Here is a 20,323-nt window from a genome sequence, read left to right on the forward strand (position 1 = left end):
CAAAACAAACAAACATGGTACAAGATGAACTGTGCCTGCCTCTAAATCACAAGAGTAGGTGTAAGACACCTTCTTCTAAATATTTATTTTCTTCACCTTCTTTTTTAAATTATATTTTTGGGGAATATTTACTATCTAACAAAACTTACATCCAAAAGAAGGTAACAATTATTTGGCATCAAAGGTAGAAAGACAGGTCATATGAATAACTGTCAAAAGACTTTTCAAAATAGTAATATGAAGGATCATTTAATTTTCAGGATTGCAATATTTGGGACATGAGTCACGTTTATTTTCACAAAGCAAAACTTCTTGTAGCCACATAGGAAATGTATACCTCGTTGCAAATTGTAGAGAGTCCCATAGTGGGAAAGGCGTGAAATCCAACTTGGCATGTAAGGGGTGTAATATGTGTCAAAAAGGGGAGAGTCAACAGCACCACAGCCAAACTGAAATCTGCAGTGTCCATGTGGGTGGTTCTCTTTATCCCAGCATGCTCACAGTCTTGTCAAACGCCTCTTTTCAGGATCTTCCAGACTGGTGGCCGAGTGATTTCCTTCTGCTGAAGCTTGGAATAAGCGTGGAGCAGCTCTTCTCCCTTCAGCTCACCACTCTTGCAAGCAGGAAGAACAAAAACAGAAAAAAACACTCTAAACTTTGTAAGCATACACATTTTCATGAATGCCTATACCTATCCTTTTCTATCACTGAGTGATATATAATTATTCAGGTGTTTTTCCAAGCTGGCGTTCTATAAACTTATAGAATAATGAACTGGAAGCTCCTATATGGTTCACCCAATCCAACTCTCAATTTATTGATGAGACAAAATTCTGTCCTAGTGCCAGAGGATTCGTCCTAATTCCCCTCTCCAAATCATGAAAATGATCGCTTTTTGCCACAGTTGCCATTCCATTGGGATTGTTCTTTACTCTCTTGTTCCACACACTGGAATCACTCATTTATTCTGGGTGATGAAAGACTTTTGTGTATTAGCTCTGCAAAATACACAAATATGCTGCCCTGACTAAAACACCCATTTAAAGGACTGAGTAGTATGTGCTCATTAATGTAGAAAGCAAATGCTTAGTGTAAATTTTTTTGAATAGGCCATAGCCCATTAGAACACATGATTAATTAGATGTCCAAAATATAACGGGAGGAGAGCTGTTATGCTGTCTTTGTGGTGATCTGATGTTGGTATCAGGGTCTACTGAGCATACATCGGATCTTCCAGATGCTCCAGAACATGCCATCCTAGGAAGCAAACAGTTACCTGGTGGGAATCCAGATGGCCCAACACTCTCTGTTAGGTATCAATGGATACTAAGAACCCTGACTGATAAGAAATTGGTAAGATGAGTAAGTATAGGGAAACTTTGAGAACAGCCCCTGATGGAAATGCAAAGAATCTGGGATTGGTTATCTGGTATGCTTGGACTTAAAGACAATAAAATTAAGCTAATATTAAGGCATGCTACTCTGTCAGCCTATTCATTCAGATTTAATCAAATTATCATCTAGAATGAAATATCTATTAAAGAAAGGACTTTGAGCAACCTCATGGCTAATACCATAAAACAACCTAAAGAGCATGACTAGAGTGATTATATGTCCAGTTTCTCCTGGATATTTGATGTCTATTGTCCCAGCACAGTTTTCTTTTCTTTTTTTAAAATGTATTTTGTTGAAGTATAGTTAATTTACAATGTTGTATTAATTTCTGCTGTACAGCAAAGTGATTCAGTTGTACATACATACACATTCTTTTCCATTATGATTTATTACAGGATATTGAATATAGTTCCCTGTGCTATACAGTAGGACCTTGTTGTTTATCCACTCTATATATAATTGTTTGCATCTGCTAATCCCAAACTCCCTATCTATCCCTCCTTCACTCCCCATCCCCCTTGGCAACTACAAGTCTGTTCTCTATGTCTGTGAGTCTGTTTTGTAGATAAGTTCATTTGTGTCATATTTTAGATTCCACATATAAGTGATGTCACATGGTATTTGTCTTTCTCTTTCTGACTTACTTCACTTAGTATGATAATCTCTCAGTCCATCCATGTTGCTGCAATGGCATTATTTTGTTCTTTTTTATGGCTGAGTTATATTCCATTATATATATGTACCACATCTTCATTATCCATTCATCTGTTGATGGACATTTAGGTTGTTTCCATGTCTTGGCTATTAGTCCTAGAATAATTTTCATTAACATACCATCCCCTTTCACTCTCCAAACTGTCCTGGTGTGGGTGATAAACGCTAGGTTCCCCCTAAGATGAAAAGATCAAGGAAAGTTGGATGGAGTTGTTGCTTTGGTTGGTTCCAGACAGTTGAAGTTTATAAATAATAACAGACTTCTATAGCAGTGCTTTAAAAAAACAAGCAAATAAACATACAAAACTTGTTATCCTTGAAGTTACTGAGCTAAAATGGTAAAAAAAACAAAAAAAACAAAAAAAAACAAAACCTCACAATTTGACCCAAAGTTGTTGAATACTGTCAATAAAATCTATAGCATTTCCCAGTCTCGTGTATGAAAATTAGAGCAGTTATTGAAAAAGAGTTGATCTGTAAGAATAGGAATAGGGATATTTGGAAGGAATAGAATGTCTCAAAGGGTAGTCTCTTCTCCCTTTGGGGATAGGGCCATAACTGCCTTGCTTGAAGACCCTGCAATAATCTTACCTTAGGAAGTTATCAAACAAGGGAAATCCAAGTCCATGTGTCTGACCTCCACTGACCTAAATTGCCTCCAGGCCTATAATTAGAGTCCCTAGAGAAGAGCCACCAGAGGTCCTGTTTGATTTTTTAGAACAACAACAAGACCTCTCTAGACTTGAAGAGGCCTGCCCTCAGCTACCACAACAGAGTCACAGCTTTTCACCTAATTCTCAGACCTGAGTCCCTACACAGACATCCCTAGATCTTTGAGATGATGCAGGATGCATTTAAGAAAGGACCTTGTAATACTTCGTAAATATGTTCTGTGATTTCCTTCCTAGCTTTCCACAAAGGAAATTATTCACTTACCAGTGTAACTCTGCACTGGGAAAAGGGAACTACCCAGACCTTTCAGGGATATTTGGACATTGGCTCTGAGCTAACACTAATTCCAAGAAATGGCATTGACTCTCAATGTGGTTCACTAGTTGGAATGAAAACCAAAAGAGTTCAGGTAATGAATATAGTTGTGAAAAAATCCAGATCGTGGAGGCCCAGTGGGTTCCTGAATCTATTTGATGGTCATTTTTCTGGTTTTTAAATGCAGTATCAGTATAGATAACCTCAGCAAATGGCCAAATCCCCACACTGGATTCCTGGTCCCTGAAGTATCAGTTTGTATCTGTTTTTCTGGCATAATTATTAGTAATAGTCCTTTTCGCTATCAAAAGTAAACTGGTTTTGATGATCAATTATATGGTCACTCTAGCTATCATGGTAGGGAGGATCAGAGAAAACTCTTAGAACTCCCCATCCCTATCAGAATGTAAATCAAAAGCCATACCATATCCTTGGGAGGAGGCTAGGAGAGGTGGGAGCGGAGATACAAAGTTAAATGCTACCTTCAAAGACTTTAAAGATTCAGAAGTAGCTTGTTTGGCCTATGCAGAAATCACCTAGGACTCCAAAATATTTCATAAATATTCTCATCCAGTTGATTATCATAAACCTAATCTGTTTTTCAAATCATAGTGGCCAGTCCAGACTTAGTTTCTTTACTGGAGCAAATAAAAGCAGGTTTTGGTTTGCATCTATTGATGTGGCAAACGTTTTTTCAATAAACAGAGAATCTCAGAAATTTATTTTCACTTGGCAGGAGCAGTAGTATACTTATCTTGTCTCAGGATTGCAACAGCTCTTGAACTCTGTGTCACAGTTTGGACCACAGCGTACCTGATTGTCTCACCATTTTGTAGGGCCTCATGCTAGTCTAATACAGTATTGCTTCATGCTGAAAATACCCTGAATAGAAGGTAGTGGTGACTTTAGATGGGCCTCCCACTTGTTTGAAGCACATAGGGATATCCTTGTAAATATGAAGGACAAGTTAATAACACTTTGCATCTGATACCTCTACAGAGAGAGGCACAACACTTGATAGGCCTCATTGGATTTTGGAAACAACGTAGAGAAGAGGTGTGCTTCTTTGATTCAAAGCTCCAAGCTTTGAGTGGGACTTGGGACCTGTGAAGGCTAGACAGTTCAAGCTTCACTGCAGGCAGCTCTGCTACTTGGCATTTAGCTCTGCTACTTGACCTAGTGAATCCCACAGGGCTCAAAATTTCTGTAGCGGATTAGAATTCTCTCTAAACTCTATGAAAACTTTAATGTACAATCACAACAGAGGCCTGTAGGGTGTTTGAGCATGAGCACATTCTCTTGGCCAAGTAATAATTCTCCTAGCTAGCTTTGACTAGCTATTGGGTCCTAGTAGAGATTGAACACCTGTCTTTAGGACTCCATTCACAAACTTACCCTCATAAATAAGATATTTGCAATAAAATTGGACATTCCCTGAGACACTCTATTCTTTCTTGCTGAGCATGTAAACAAAGTGGTCACACTGAGACAAATAGAACCTATGCATGGACTTGCCCTCACCAAGGCTGGCCTGACTATTGCCACCACTGAAAGTCCAACTGGACATTTGTAGTAACTAGACATGAGCCTCCAGTGTGGTCCCCAACTCCAGGCAAACCAGACAGGCAGTTGGTGTCAGGAAGAGTACATTTCTTCATGAAGGGGAAGTTTTTGTCTTCATTGGAATGGATATTTATTTTGGATTTGAATTTGCCTTTCCTGACAAATATACATCTGCAAGCAGCACAATCTATGGATTTAATGAACACTTTATTCATTAGCAACTTCTCTTTCAAAATGTTACTTCTAATAAGTTTACTTTTTAGTGAAATAAGGCAATAGCCTGACGCCCATGGGATCACAGGTCTTATATGTGCCATCACTTGAAAGTAGTTTGCCTTGTAGAGTAGCCTATTGAATTTGTCGATTAAATATTCAGTTTTGTAGCTTAGGGAACCTGGTCTGGTGTGCTATTCTGTAGATGCAGTATGTACTCTAAACCAAAGACAAATATTTGGTGCTTTTCCACTACAACAATAATATATGGGTCCAAGAACTAGTGGGTGGCATTGGGAGTGGCACCTCTCACTATTAAACCTAATGACATACTTGTCCTTCCTTGTTGGGGCTCTGCTGATTTAGCATTCTTAGTACTCAAAGATTTCTTTCACCAGATTAACAATTATGGTTTCAGTGAACTGGAAGCAACAACCTTGATCTAGCCATTTGGGGGGTCCTCATGCCACTGGAAAACAAGCTAAGAGGGGAGTATAGTCATGTCTGTGACATAAAAGATATGCTGTTTACATTATGGGATCTTGTATATAAATTATGTCAATTTGGGGGGCTTAAGGTATTAAAGTGTCTTGTTCTAATAAAATCAGTAAATTGTAACAACTTTCTGATAGACATCAGTGAAGTGTCTTGAAGAAGGAGTGTCTTTTCCTAATTTCCACAAAGGTACCACATAGACTATAGAAGTCTCAGGTTACAGTGATGTGTAGGCAAACTGAATCTATCAAAAACAAATGTAGTTGCTACCATGCAGGAGGGTAAAGAGGTGTTTAGATGCACACAGGAGATAACTGGGATGCTTTCTAGTCATGCAAATCTTCTGTTGTATTGGACTTTTCCTTCTGTGTACACCCTTATAATCTCTCCAAAGCATTCTAAAACTTGAATCTCTTCACAAGTCTGGAGAAATAAGTTTAAAGAGGATGGCGGGCTTCCCTGGTGGTGCAGTGATTGAGAGTCCACCTGCTGATGCAGGGGACACAGGTTCATGCCCCGGTCCAGGAGGATCCCACATGCCGCGGAGCGGCTGGGCCTGTGAGCCGTGGCCGCTGAGCCTGTGCGTCCGGAGCCTGTGCTCCGCAACGGGAGAGGCCACAACAGTGAGAGGCCCGCGTACTGCAAAAAAATAAAAAAATTAAAAAAAAATAAAGAGGATGGCACAGGAGGTAAATTGCCTTCTTCCTTTCAGATAAACCCCTCAGATAATTCACCATAAATGATTTTCAGATGTCCCCACATTTCTCAAGAAAAATTTCTGATGAACAGAGTCTAGGTCACATGCCTGAGTGTAAGCCTCCAGGAGCATGAAGATGGAATATTTGACTACCGTGGCTTCTGTAACAGGTGATGCTGCAAATTGGGGATGCTGCACAAATAAAAAGGGGACTGAGATGCTAGAACCCCTCCCCCACTGCCACAAAAAGGCAATAAAAAAGTCAACTATCTTATATCACTGTAATTACTATGTGGTATATTTATAAAAATAATTAAGTCAATCTACAAGTAAAATAAACAGCAAGATCTTTTTAAAAAATCTATGATTCTATGAATGCAATTGTTTGAAACAATTCTTTGAAAGCCTTGTTTCAAGACAACACAATTCCAATATTGCAAAAGAATTTTGACAACCCCCCAATACAATTTTGACAAATTGTAAATTCATACAATTTAGTGAAATGGTATTTAACTTTTGGGGACAGAATATCCTATGATGCTGACAAATGACAGTGACAGTTTGTCACATTTCCTTGAGATACTGGAGGTGACTAATGATATAATTTCTTGGATGCAGCCTCCTGAAATCTCCTATTTACTTGTCTAGGCTCCATTGGAAGGATCAGGAAGGGTACACTGCAAGGTGTTGCCTGCAGAAGACTCAAAGGAGGTAAAGGCCAAGCAGGTCAAGGTGAAGTGTTTCCCTAAGCAGCCAGAAGCAGCAGCATCAAGGAGGTGAGTATAAATCATGATGGAGGAGGGATGCCAATAACAAAGAAAAAGTTATGAATGAGGTCAGACGTTGAGAAAGCAGGAATAAATCTGAAAGTGGAAGGGTCAGGGGAAAAGCTTTCTGTGTAGAGTTCCCACAAGATGCCAAAGTACCAGCTGTGTGGTATGTGAACAGCCCAGAAAATGTTGAGGCCATGCAGGACCAGGCACCAGTCAGAAATCTTCTGGGTCAGAGGAAGGAGGCTGAGTTACAGGTAGCTGCTTAGCATGTGAATGCCTCTTGATTTCTGCCCAGGAGTCACTGATTATCAAACCTAGTCATCCCTATAATCAGGCAGGCTTTCTCCTGCACCTATGCCCATAGCATAGTTGCTGGGAGGCAGAGCTCTGCAACTGGGGGATGCCTCCCATTTCTCTTTCTGGGTCACTGGGCTACCTTTGCCTGTGACAAAGAAAGGTGATCCCCTGTGCCTCATCGAGTTACGAGAGGGTTCTCTGCACCTTTTATTTGGAGCAAGAACTGCGCCGCTTACATGTAAAGGGATTCCTCAAAAACCAAACAATTTGTCGTTCTCTTCCATGTTTGAGAGATTAGAAATTGCTCTATGACACATGATAGACTACCATCGGCTTTACATGATTGCAATATCTTCAAAAATCTCAAGAAAAAGAAGGGTAATAGTTCTTGTGAGCAATGCTATTTACAGTGTACCAGTGCAAAATTCCAACAAATCAGAAGAGAAGAAAAAGGAACCAAACCTTAGATCTGTTAAACAAATATATAATAACTTGAAACAATTGAGTGTTATTGTTTGGAAGCTTCTAAACAAAAGAATTTAAACAAAATGCAGAAATAAATTTATATAAATGCTATCATACCTTAAAGCCAAGTTATTTTCTATAAAGTGATTGCTGAATTCTCAACCAGGTTGTATTCTTCTAGACCTTTGAGTCTCAACCATTTAATATTTGATAAATTTGAAATATTATGTTTGATTCCGTATTTCCACGGGCTGATTTTTATCTTTTGCTGACATATTCTTGTTAAATAGTTACATGGAGTTGAAGGTAACAAGTAGGCCAAAATAAAAATAACGGAATCATTTACTGAAATTTCATTACATACAAAATGAAAGACATCACCTACTTCCAAATGTAATATAAATTGCAAAGGACAAAAATATTTTTTTCAACATAGCCATAACTGATATCTTATGTAGTTACTCAGTCCATACCTTCTATCAATGAAAATAAAGATGCACAAATTCTTGCCCTCTTATATTATGGAACTTATATTATGGCCATCTCTGACATCTTCCTTCCCCATATGCTTAATACTTACAAGCTATCAAATTTTGTCAATCTAATTTCTTCATGATTTCTCAAATGTATTGTTTTCTTTCAGATCCCTTAACCACTGAGCTAATTTAGACTTTCCTTACTGCTTTTAATGCTTATTTACTCGTAACCAGTTAATCCATGCACATTTATTATTTTTAAATATTATTAAATACTAAATACTTAAAAATATTCAAACAGTGAAAAATGTCTCTCTCCCACACCTGTTTGTCCTCCCTTCCTTTTCTCAGAGGCAACCACTCTTACCAATTTTTTTGTATCTGGACAGATATTCAATGCCTATGTAAGTGTTTATACAAATGATAACATACTATGTACACTGCATTCGGTATCTCGCTTTTTTTTTTTTTTTTTTTGCGATATGCGGGCCTCTCACTATTGTGGCCTCTCCAGTTGTGGAGCACAGGCTCCGGACGCGCAGGCTCAGCAGCCATGGCTCACGGACCCAGCCGCTCTGCGGCATGTGGGATCTTCCCGGACCGGGGCACGAACCTGTGTCCCCTGCATCGGCAGGCGGACTCTCAACCACTGCACCACCAGGGAAGCCCCTGGTATCTTGCTTTTTAACATTAATATATTTGGAGGATCTTTCTATATCAACACATATTAGCCTCATTTTTAAAAATAGCTGCGTGATTAATGGATGTATCACCACTCACAATTTGATTAAATAGTTCCCTACTGTATTAGTCAGGATAGACTAGGTTATGTTACAGAAACAAATAAACCCACAAATCTCAGTGGTTTATTTCTTTCTTACAAAATGTCTGGGCAGCTGTCCAGGGCAAATGCCTTCCATATGGCTACTCAGTGATCATTAGTTAACAGTTCCACCATCCTAAAGCTGTACCATCTGGAACAAGTGGCCTCCTTAGTTGATGCAGCAGAAGAAGAGAGAGCTTTTGCCCAGAAGTAAACCTACATTGCTTCAGCCTGAAAGAGACACACATTCAACTTGTAGCCATTCATCAGAACTAGTCCTGAGGCCTCTCCTAACTGCAAGGATAGTAGGGAAGTAAAAATTGTCCCACGTGCCTGAAGGATAGGAGAGCTGGCCTTGTAATTAATTAGAAATCCTTCAAAAAACCTTATCTGAAAGCCATATTATTAGTCTGAACCCCCTTAGGGAAGTCCTCCACATACCTTTGCATATTTAATAAACATACATTAGCTAGCTAGAATTTATAGAGTACTCATATCCATTGACAGCAGAGTCAATGAATAACATTTTACAAGCATAAAACAGCTTAGTCATGAAGCACCATCACAAAGGTGGATCTGAGTTATCATTACCATTTTTAGAAAAAGCAAAGACAGAAGATAAATGGCAACTATTTGAGGAATTATTTTAGTGCTAGTTTGGTTTGTAAAGGAGTAAGTTATAAAGACTTTCAGAGGCTGGCAGCAACAAGAAATGTGAGTAAGTACACCCATGTTTATGGCAGCATCATTCACAGTAGCTAAAAGGTGGAAGCAACCCAAGTGCTATCAGCAGGTGAATGGACAAACAAGATGTGGTCTATACATACAATGGGATATTATTCAGCCTTATAAAGGAAAGGAATTCTGACACATCCCACAACATGGATGAACCTTGAGGACATTATGCTAAGTGAAATAAGTCAGTCACAAAAAGAGACTACTGTATGATTCCACTTATATGAAGTATCTGGAATAATCAAATTCACAGAGACAGAAAGTAGAATGGTGGTTGCCAGGGGCTGGAGGTGGGGGAGGTGGAGGGAACAGGGAGTTAGTGTTTAATGAGTACGGAGTTTCAGTTTTGCAAGATGAAAAGAGTTCTGGAGATGGATGGTTGCACAGTAATGTAGTATACATAATGTCACTGAACTGTGCACGTCAAAGTGATGAAGACGGTCAGTTTTATGTTATACAACATAAAAAAGAAAGACAAATAACTAAAAATCTTTAGGAAATGACTACAAACGTCTGTGAGAAAATTCTGAATTGTTCTGATTCCTTTAAGGAACTTAAGAAGCAGTTGAGGGACTTCCCTGGTGATCCAGTGGTTAAGACTCCACGCTCCCAATGCAGGAGGTCAGGTTAGATCCCTGGTCAGAACTAGATCCCACATGCCACAACTAAAAAAGATCCCACATGCTGAAACTAAGACCCAGCGCAGCCAAATTAATTAATTAATAAATAACTTTTTAAAAGGAAGCAATTGACATGAGAGGAGGGCACTAGTGAGCTAGGAAGGGAAACGTTGTAGTCAGAGAACAAGAAATATGAGTTAATGATTTGGAACGTCAAACAATTTCAGATGGTGGTGACAAGACCTAGGATATGGCCATGGGAGCAGTGGGCTGAGGTGGAGCAAAGGAAAAGTTAGTAGAAAACGTGCATGTGAAAGGACGAGAAGGCCAGAATGTTAGGTGGGACATCCATACGGATGTTGAAATCACCCATGGGGATGGCAGAGTCTGGGATAAAGAGGAAAACTGTGAGCAAGGGGTCAAATTCTATGAATGAGTAAAAGAGTTAGGAGATTTCATCGTGTTTGATCAGCATCCCTAGACTGTATTTAATCTCGAACTCTCTAGCATAGACCAGATAAGCTCATAGAAGATGGCTTGTATAAATGAGAATGACAGCCAGCTGAGAAGAGAAATGTAGCTATCCCATGGACTTTTAGAGTCTGCAAGAGCAGCACATTCCCTCCCTGTAGGAAATCTGTGTGGGAAAGCACATTACAATCAGAAGCTATTTAGTGAACATGGAATCAGAGAGAGTGGTGGTGGTTGAGAGGGGAGCAAGGACAATTGTAATATTTAAATGCCTAGTGGCATCACCCTGTAATGACCTGATTTATCGGCCTCTAAACTGGGGTCACCTACCACAGGGACAAGGTAGAGGGGTTGTAGACTAGAGCATCCACCCTCCACTGGAGACACTGAGTTGGTATTGTGAACTTTTCTCTCTGGCGTCTCCTTTTTTCTAAGGAGTCATGCTGACTACCCAACTTTCATTGTTTTTTCTTTATATAAACAATGGCAATGATTAATATGTAACCAATAATAATATGATTAAGGAGACATTCTGCCTCCATAAGATGTGTTGGCATTTGCCATGGACTGAATGTTTGTGTGCCGCCCCCCCACACCGCCCCCAAATTTGTATGTTGTAGTTCTAGTCCCCATTGTAATGGTGTTTGGAGGTGGGGCCTTTGGGAGGTAATTAGGTCTAGATGAGATCATGAGGGTGGAGCTCACATGATGTGATTAATGCCCTTACAAAAAGAGGGTGACACAAGATCTCCCTCTGTCTGCTGGCACGTACCAAGGAACGGCCATGGGAGGACATAACCAAAAAGAGGGCCCTCACCAAGAACCTGACCATACTAGCACCCTGATTTCAGATTTCTGGCCTCCAGAACTGTGAGAAATAAACGTTTGTCATTTAAGCCACACGTCTATGGTATTTGTTATAACAGCCGAAACTGACGGAGACAGCATTTTCTGATATCATTCATTGGTGTCACTTTTAGCAGTGATGAATTTGCCTTTTGTTATAGCAACTATTATTTTTTTACTACTATTATTGTTATTATTTATATTATTATTTTGTCACATTCAGCTTCTCAAAATTTCCGATGCACAGACTGTCCTGTTGGCCATGTAACTATATATTTAATTATTCTTTCATTAATTCATTCATTTCAGAGAGGCTTCTAAGTGAAAGGCAGTTTCATAGGTGCATTATGCATTAAGATCTCAAGAATCCTAAACTAAGCTGTGTTCATCATGGAGAGACTGAAATTTCTAAAAGAATGATCCCTAATCTGGACCAAGGACCTAATGGAAATGGGTTCTTAGTCTCAACTCTGGAGAAGGCTGTCACTAATTGGATTTCACTAGGATATCCACCCAATTTTGAAAGACCGTTTTTATTTGCTGCATCTTACTTTTTGTTGGGTAATTAGAGAGGTGCGTTAATGCTTTAAAGTCTCTAGAGAACCTTTTAGCATAGTATCACATTAAGAAAAAAAAAGTCTGTGGTGTCATAAGCATGAAATGGCTTTTCATTTACTTATTCCAGCTCCAAATTTTCTATTTATTTTCCCTTTTATCGTGGATAGGCCATTAAACACGCTGATGGATTGGAATGTTGATAAGTATGTATTATCGCAAATTATGTGTATTTAGATTTTTAAGCTAAAAACCATTTTCTTTATAACAATCTTTATCAATTACCAAATAATTAAAAAACACAAGAGAGTATAAGCAAGCAAAAGTAAACTTGACAGCAACCATAATCCCAAATTTTTCCAAAATAATTTGTTTGCCTGTGGTTGTGTCTCTTTTAAGTCTTCTATTATGTATAAGTAAATAGTTTTTCATAAACGTGATCATATATACCAAATATATTCAATAACTCGTTATATTTTGCCATATTGTGAACATCTTTCTATGTTGATACATATAGATTGGTATCTCTGGGTTTGTTTTTTTTTAAAAAATCTCCATGGTATTTCCTTGTACAGATACATCATATTTTAATTATTACTCAAAAAATGGACACACAGCTTGTTTCCAAATTGTTCACTTTTATAAATAACTCTGCCATGATCATCCTCATACCTATACTTTTTGCAGTTCTTTCCTTGGAATAAATTTCTAGAAATGGAATTTTTCCCAAGGAAATAATTTCACTACTTATTGCCAGACTGTACAAAGTTTGTTCTGATTCACTCTCTGACTACAAAAATATGAGAAGGCTGATTTTCCCACACCCTCCTCGTTATGAGGTCTTGTTATTCTCCTTTCTTTCTGCCAACTCGCAGACAAAAACGGATAATAATTTGAACCTATGCTTGAACATGTGTAGATTTGCCATTTGGGGAAATTTTAAGAGAAAATAAGCCACAAAATGGAGACTGAGTTTGGTAGCTTCTGGATGTTGGTCAATTTCTCCCTTTCACCCCTTGCTCTGCATTTCCTGATTCTCGTTCCCTGCTTCATTAGAGGGAAGAACAAGATCATCTCTGAGACTGAAGCAGAGCACGAGCTCTTTCATTTTCAAAATTAATACCACCAACTCACACACATCTAGGTTTCCTTTAGTTTTAATTGTCTATACAGTATTGGCCTAATCACAAAGTGAAACAGACTCTTCTCTTCAAATGCCTTTTGCATCTAACTCACCATCACTATAGTTCAGGACATCTTTATTCTACATTTTTCAAGGCTCACTCAGTGTATATACCACATCCTCCCTAATCCCCCCACCCAATCTCTCTCACACCAAACTATATAACTTATTATATGTGCCATATTGTGAAGTGTTCTTCCCAGTATAAGGAGAGATCTTTTCAAGCATGCATATATCTAATTATATTATAAGCTCCCTGCAGAAGTCCAGTTTTTTAGGTTCCTCTGAATCTTTGCAAATGCAACACCTTCACTCTTGCCCTCTCTGTAATATCTGTACTCAAATGTGTCACAAATGGAAGCAAACCCCCCTATGATTTCACATCCTCCTGAAGTAACCCCCTCTTCCTTTGTAAACAAACTAGAAAGATAAATATGCTCTTGCTAATCCATTTCCTTGTTCTCACACTCACTCCTCAGTACAATTCAATCCGGCTTCTGCTCTACCTACTTCAACTGCCCCCCACCCAATTTTGAACAATCTTTTTTCAATGTCAGATTTAGGATTTTAAAAGAAAAAAAAAAACACAAAGCAGAAACAAACCAATCATATTCCCCTGCTTAAATGTCCCTCTGTTGTTAGAAAAATGCTGAAATCCTTAGCCTTCATTCTCATTGCATACTTGTTTCTCTGAGCTCCTGACTCATCAACCATTTCTCATTTCCTTGGACATGATGTGCTCTTATCCATGTTCTTGGCTGAAACTCCTTCTATATATATACACCTTTGCCTGAACAACTCCTACTTGGCTTTAAGTCTTACTTTAAATATAGGTCAGGTCCCCCATCCTATGATCTTGTAGCATCCTGTTTTCATGATAGTGCTTATCACAAATATAATTAATTTTTAGTATAGTTCTTTAATGGATCTCTTCTCCACCAAACTATGAGCTCCATGAGGTAAGAGACTGAATCTGTCATATGCTTCTTTGTATTTCCAGCACCCAGCACAGTGCCTGGCACACAGCCGATACTCAGTAAATATTTGTTAAGATGGAAGAAGGAAAGAGTGGATGAAGGTATAGGTAAGCTTGTAGGTCTTAAAATGACAAATTGAGGAAATTCTCGTTTGTGGTTATCTTCTTCTCAGTAAAGTAGGGGATGAGAAAATCTGGGTATGACTAAGAATTTGAAGGTGGAAGAGAGAGTATCAGAGTTTTGAGGATAATTAGAAACTTTTTAATAATTATGGTGAAGAATTGGAGACTTGGCTAAGTAACATAAATGTATTTTTTAGCAGTGTGAGGATTAAGGCTAATAGTCATGAATATATGGCAATATTAACCTGCCTAGTGTAGAATTTTCTCCAGCAGAGTGTTGGAATCTGAGTGAGCTTGGTGATGAGGTAGGATGGAAGAACAACTGGGCCAAGGAGTTTAGGATATTGGGAAGAAAATATTGAAGTGTTGGATTATAGTAGCTAAAGTGTGTAAGAAAGAAAGTTGAAGTGTTGATTTTCAGGAGAAAGATAAAGGGTCGAAGAACTGGAGATCCACCATGGCTTTTGAAAAACTGTAGTGAGAAAATAGCTCAAGAAGAAACTGGAAAAAGAGAAGCTTTGTCAGAGCATAGGATACTTGAATTAGTCATTCTGACAGTGGAATATTTTCAGTTGATTATAAGTTCCAAAGAGCGGCCATGGGGGTGTGTGGCCGAAGTGGGATGGCAGAGGTTTTGGAAGATGTGTGAGGCAGGTGTTGAACCACCAGGATATTGAATCACCCAGAATGAATGTCTAGCTTGGGGTGGAGAGGATGAGTGAGCAAGGTGCCAAAAATTTCAGAGAATGGGAGGGGAACTAACCAGGATGTAGGAAATACGGTTCTGGAAGTTACAGTAGTTGAAACTATGAAAGTATGTAAGATTGTCCAAAGGAGAGTTCAGAGCACAAGAAAATGAAAGGTTACCAATATTTACAGAGCAAAGGAAGAACACCAGGTACATTAAAAGGATGGGAAATCATGACCAGATAGGGAAGAGGAAAAACCACTGTATTGAAAATAAAGAAAGTGACAGCAATTGGAGTGTGCCTAGAACAGAGCCTTGCATATATTAAAACTAAAAAAAAAGGTCAGTGGATAAGAGGATTTAAAAGAGATGATTATAATTGGGGATCAACACGTTCTTCCTGCTTATTGGTAGTTGTAGTGTAAATATAAGGCCTCAAGTCCAATATTTAAATTTTACCCTTCTTTCAGATCTTCTGAGAAATACTCAGTTATTAGGCATTGGAAGAGAGGTCTTTTTTTTTCACATTAAAGCACCTGTCATCCTTATAATTACGCATTGGTTTTAAAATTTCTTAGAAGACTCCATCTCCTCTGTACAGGTTACTGATTTGTTCTGTCCTAGTCACCGTCCCCCATTTTTTTAAAGCTTAGGTTATTCTTAAGGGAGCATTGTAATTCAACTGCTTTCCCATTGAGAAATAGTCTCAAATTAAAAAGATAGGGTACTACTATAAATTTGGAAAATCCACTACAGCATTATCAATATTTAGATAGATGTCTTTTGCTGGATATCTACACTTCACTCTATTGATTTTTTTTTTGCTGTGTGAGTGTGATCTGGCTTGGAACATGTACTATGTTGTGAAATATTTACTCTAAGATTTATGAAGTACATGCATTTTTTTCAAACTAGAAGTGGAGCAAGGTGTCAATCATTTATCACTTGAGATCATATTTCAAATTGTGTGTAATAAGGATTTTTATTTGAAAACACATGCTATATGCACTGTATAGTACTATTTTTTGGAAGCAAAAATATATCTATAAAATGCATAGAAAACAGTTATCTTTCCATTGCCAATATTTGTTGAGTGCCTGCTATGAGCCGCATACTGCACTAGGATCTCTGGTTATGACATTGCCTAAGGAAGGCAGAGACAGTGCTGCTTCCAGAAGATTGCAGTCTTTAGGAAAAAGCAAACATTAAACTAATATTATAATTATGAGGACTAATATAAAGGGGGAAATACCTGGTGCTATGGGCATGTGTAATATGGGATTGGAAAGGCAGCCCAAAATGTTAGTAGATGTTATTTCTGAAAATCAAAAAGATTGCAAGTGATTTTGTTTTTTCCCTTGTTCTTTTTTCTTTTCCATACTTTCTGTTTAGAATAAAACATTTATTACTAGAAAAGACGTCATGTTCACTGGGTGAAAAACGTCAAGCAAGGCCATTTGGGCTCTGCATCTTCTCTTGCAATTGTAATCAACAACTTCAGAAATTTAAAGCTTATTTCAAAACACACTACAATGTAAACTAAGACACATTACATATTCTTTTCCTGGATTAGTCAGCTAGAGTTGTTGACTTTTATCCAATCCTGGACATCCTAATAGCATTTGGATTAAAGAATAGATTTGTGGTAAATCCAGCAAAATAAGCACTAATTAAGAAACCCAAAGATTCAAGGCCAAGTTTCATGCTCTGCTTACATAGAATCATGAATACTTTGTGCCTCAGTTCCTCCAAAGGAAGAAAGCAGAGACTGAGACTGACCACCAGAGCATGTTAAGTAGGTTGGGAATCTTATTTAAAGGTACTGCAATCTATGATCACATGTATTGTCATCAAACGACACAACTAAAGGGTAGTTAGTAGAAAATTCAGTATCAGATGGTCTCTGGTGATAATTGGAGAGAAATAACTTTCGCAACTATGTACTATAACGTTTTTATCTGGATTCCAAAATAACTTACTTAACTTTCTCAGAAAAAAAAATAAAATTTAAATGAAAACACGGCAAATACCTAGAGTGGATAATGACAACTTGGTGCATGCAGGGCAGGCACTCTAAGAAGAGACTAATGACAATTAACAATTAAAAACACAGACTAGGGGGCTTCCCTGGTAGCACAGTGGTTGACAGTCCACCTGCCGATGCAGGGGACACGGGTTCGTACCCCGGTCCGGGAAGATCCCACATGCCGTGGAGCGGCTAGGCCCGTGAGCCATGGACGCTGAGCCTGAGCGTCTGGAGCCTGTGCTCCACAGTGGGAGAGGCCACAACAGTGAGAGGCCCATGTACCACAAAAAAAAAAGAAAAAAAAATACAGACTAGGTTAGAACATCTATAAACACATGCATTACCTTTCAAAAGGGATTAGCAATTACATGCACTCAACACTAAAAATACACCAGCCATAATATAATATTTGGGATCTTGTAAGCTCTTTGAGTTCATCATTATAGACATCATTTACTGTAGATATTTGGAAGTGCCAGAGGATAGAATGCTGGGTAGACATGCTTTTGTGATACTTACACTGTAAATGTATGGTACAAACTATAAATCAGGGTGACTCCTCATTTTTCAAATAAGAGTAAATTACCACTTTAGCTTGGAAACTGTTGTATTATGTGAACTAGTTGGTTTTAAAAACTAAAAGGGGAATATTTAAAGATACATGCATATATGATATTACATTTTGAGCTTCCTTTAAGCCAAACTTCAAACTTTAAATATGCTGAATTAAGGTACTACTGTAAATAGAGCATAATAGAATTGTATTTATTTGATCTTGAGAAGGATATCAGTGATCAGTGAAGGTTGGGCAAAATGGCAAGTGTTTAAGTGGAAAACAGTGTGACAGGGACTATGGCAGGGTGATGGCATTGGCAATTAGCTAATGTCAATGACACACTTAAGAAACACTGTGCAAGAAGGCTAATAAATCACAGCCAATCATCATTAATAATCCATGACAGAAGGGAAAAGAGAAAGAAAGGAGGAGAGAAAGGTAGGAGAGAGGACTCAGTAACAAGTAAATCATACTATCCTATAATTAGAATAATTTATGTTGCCGCAGGACCCAGGAAAGTCTTTCTAGTAAATAGTTCAACAAATAATTAGGGGGGTTGCTAACCATTTTGTCAGAATATGAGTTTTTCACTTATTTCATTTGATTTTAACTCTGTGTGTACGTGTGTGTGTACCCTTTAAGGGCACATGGCACTATACCAGGTAGGCGTAGTGGGATTGAGTTTCAACTTCCTATCTGTTCCAAAGGATATAATAATTCCACATGAAACAAGAGCTAATATATTGCTATCTAGTCTCTGCTGGAAATTCTTAGCTAGATAATTTCCCTATGGCGATGTGTGATAATTACCATGACTTTCAATCACCTATATATGAAGAACTGAAAACTCTTCTAATATCCATTTGATGTTTCCAGTCAATGTTATTATCAGTGATGCCAGAGTTCATCATGAAAAGTGCACCATCATAATCTTTAAGCACTGACTAGGCTATTAAACCACAATTACAATATGGTGTGTTAAGTGGGATGATAGGGAAAGTAGACGGTGGTATTTTCAAGGTGGTGACTTTGGAAGACAAGGAAAGTTTCCTGAAGGAAGTGACCTATATTATGAGACCTAAAGAACTCATAAGAGGTAGACAGGCAAAGATAGAGGAGGAGTGAGATGGAGAACGTGATTCAAACAGAGGGATTATCATGTGCAAATCTGAAAAGAGGGAGCACGGCAATCTGGAAAACGGAAAGCAATTTCATCTATACTGAGTGTAGATTTTGAGATATTTTTGAGGTATGAAGTGGTGATAGGTAAGCCTGGAGAGATAAGCAGAGATCTAATTAATCATAGAGGTCTAAGGCCAATGGACAGGCAGGAGAGTTTAAGCAGGGGAATGGCATGATCAAGTCTGGAGCAACTGCAGTGATCCAGCACAGGATGCCGACGAGCTTGAGAAGTAGTTCTAGTTGTATCAGATGATGGGTAAATGGAGTTGTTGAAGGGGATGGAAAGTTGGTGGAGGCAGAATTGACAATATTTAGCGTTGATTTTTCTCAAATTACAAATTCCTAGAGGAATTTCTGATTATTGTTTGACCCCACATTAGGTAGCACAGAGTAAATACTCAATAAATATTTGCAGAATGAATGAATGAAACAAATTCAACCAAATTTATTTTCCTTTTCAACCTAACTTGGGAGAGGAGTTTTCACCTCTGTTTATTATATCGAATTTTTTTCTCCCACATATTTGTCTCTGCTTATTACATTTTATTTGACTCCTACAGGTCTGGACAACAGGCTTTTCCCACCATTTTTAACGTTGGTGCTCCCTGGAGTGTTTGTTTTCATCAAACTGTCCTAACTGTGAAAGAGAAGTTATTTTCTCAAATTTTTATTATGACAATTTGCAGAAATACAGAAAAGTTGAAAGAATATTGCAATAAGTAACCAAATACCCACCACCTTGTTAATTATTTGCACTATTTCCCATATTTATATATGTGTATATCTTTTTAAAGTTCCAGACATCACACCTCACCCTGAAGTATTTCAGCTGCAACTTCTAAGAATAAGGATAGTTTCATGTAAAACTATGATAGCATTATTGCCCCTAAGAAAATTAATATTAATTCCCTAATATAGTCATTTTCAAATTTCTCCAATTATCCTCAAATGTCTTTTATATATATTTTTCAAATCAGGATCCAATCAGGTTTCACAGATGTCATTGATTGTTAGGTCTCTGAAAATGAGAGCTTTTTCAGTGAAGAATAAAAGTATTAGAATTATCTAGCCTGGAACAAAAGTGCTGAGGATAACTTAACATTCAAAAGAAAGTACTGGGCAACCAGGTTTGTTTCCTAATTGGAAATGCTTTCTTTTTCTTTGGCCAGTGAGTTCAGTTGGCAGTGCACTGTATTTATGAGTCCTAGGTCAAGGGTTCACTCTCTATGTGGGTCTCCTCCCACTCCATGGGGAATAATCTCTGTCCATGTGATCATACATTGTACTCCATGCTCCAGGTAATCACCTGGTAAAAGATTGGACTTTTGTCACCAGCAGGAACGGAATGAGTGTATATAGATGTTTAGGTGAAAGTCTATTATTCCTTTAGAGGGAAAAAAACCCTCAATAAATAATAAATTATTCATTTGGTCGGACATCTTCATATACAAAATAGTCTGTTGA

Source organism: Hyperoodon ampullatus, assembly GCF_949752795.1.
Source record: "Hyperoodon ampullatus genome assembly, chromosome: 4".
In the NCBI taxonomy this organism is placed as follows: Eukaryota; Metazoa; Chordata; class Mammalia; order Artiodactyla; family Ziphiidae; genus Hyperoodon; species Hyperoodon ampullatus.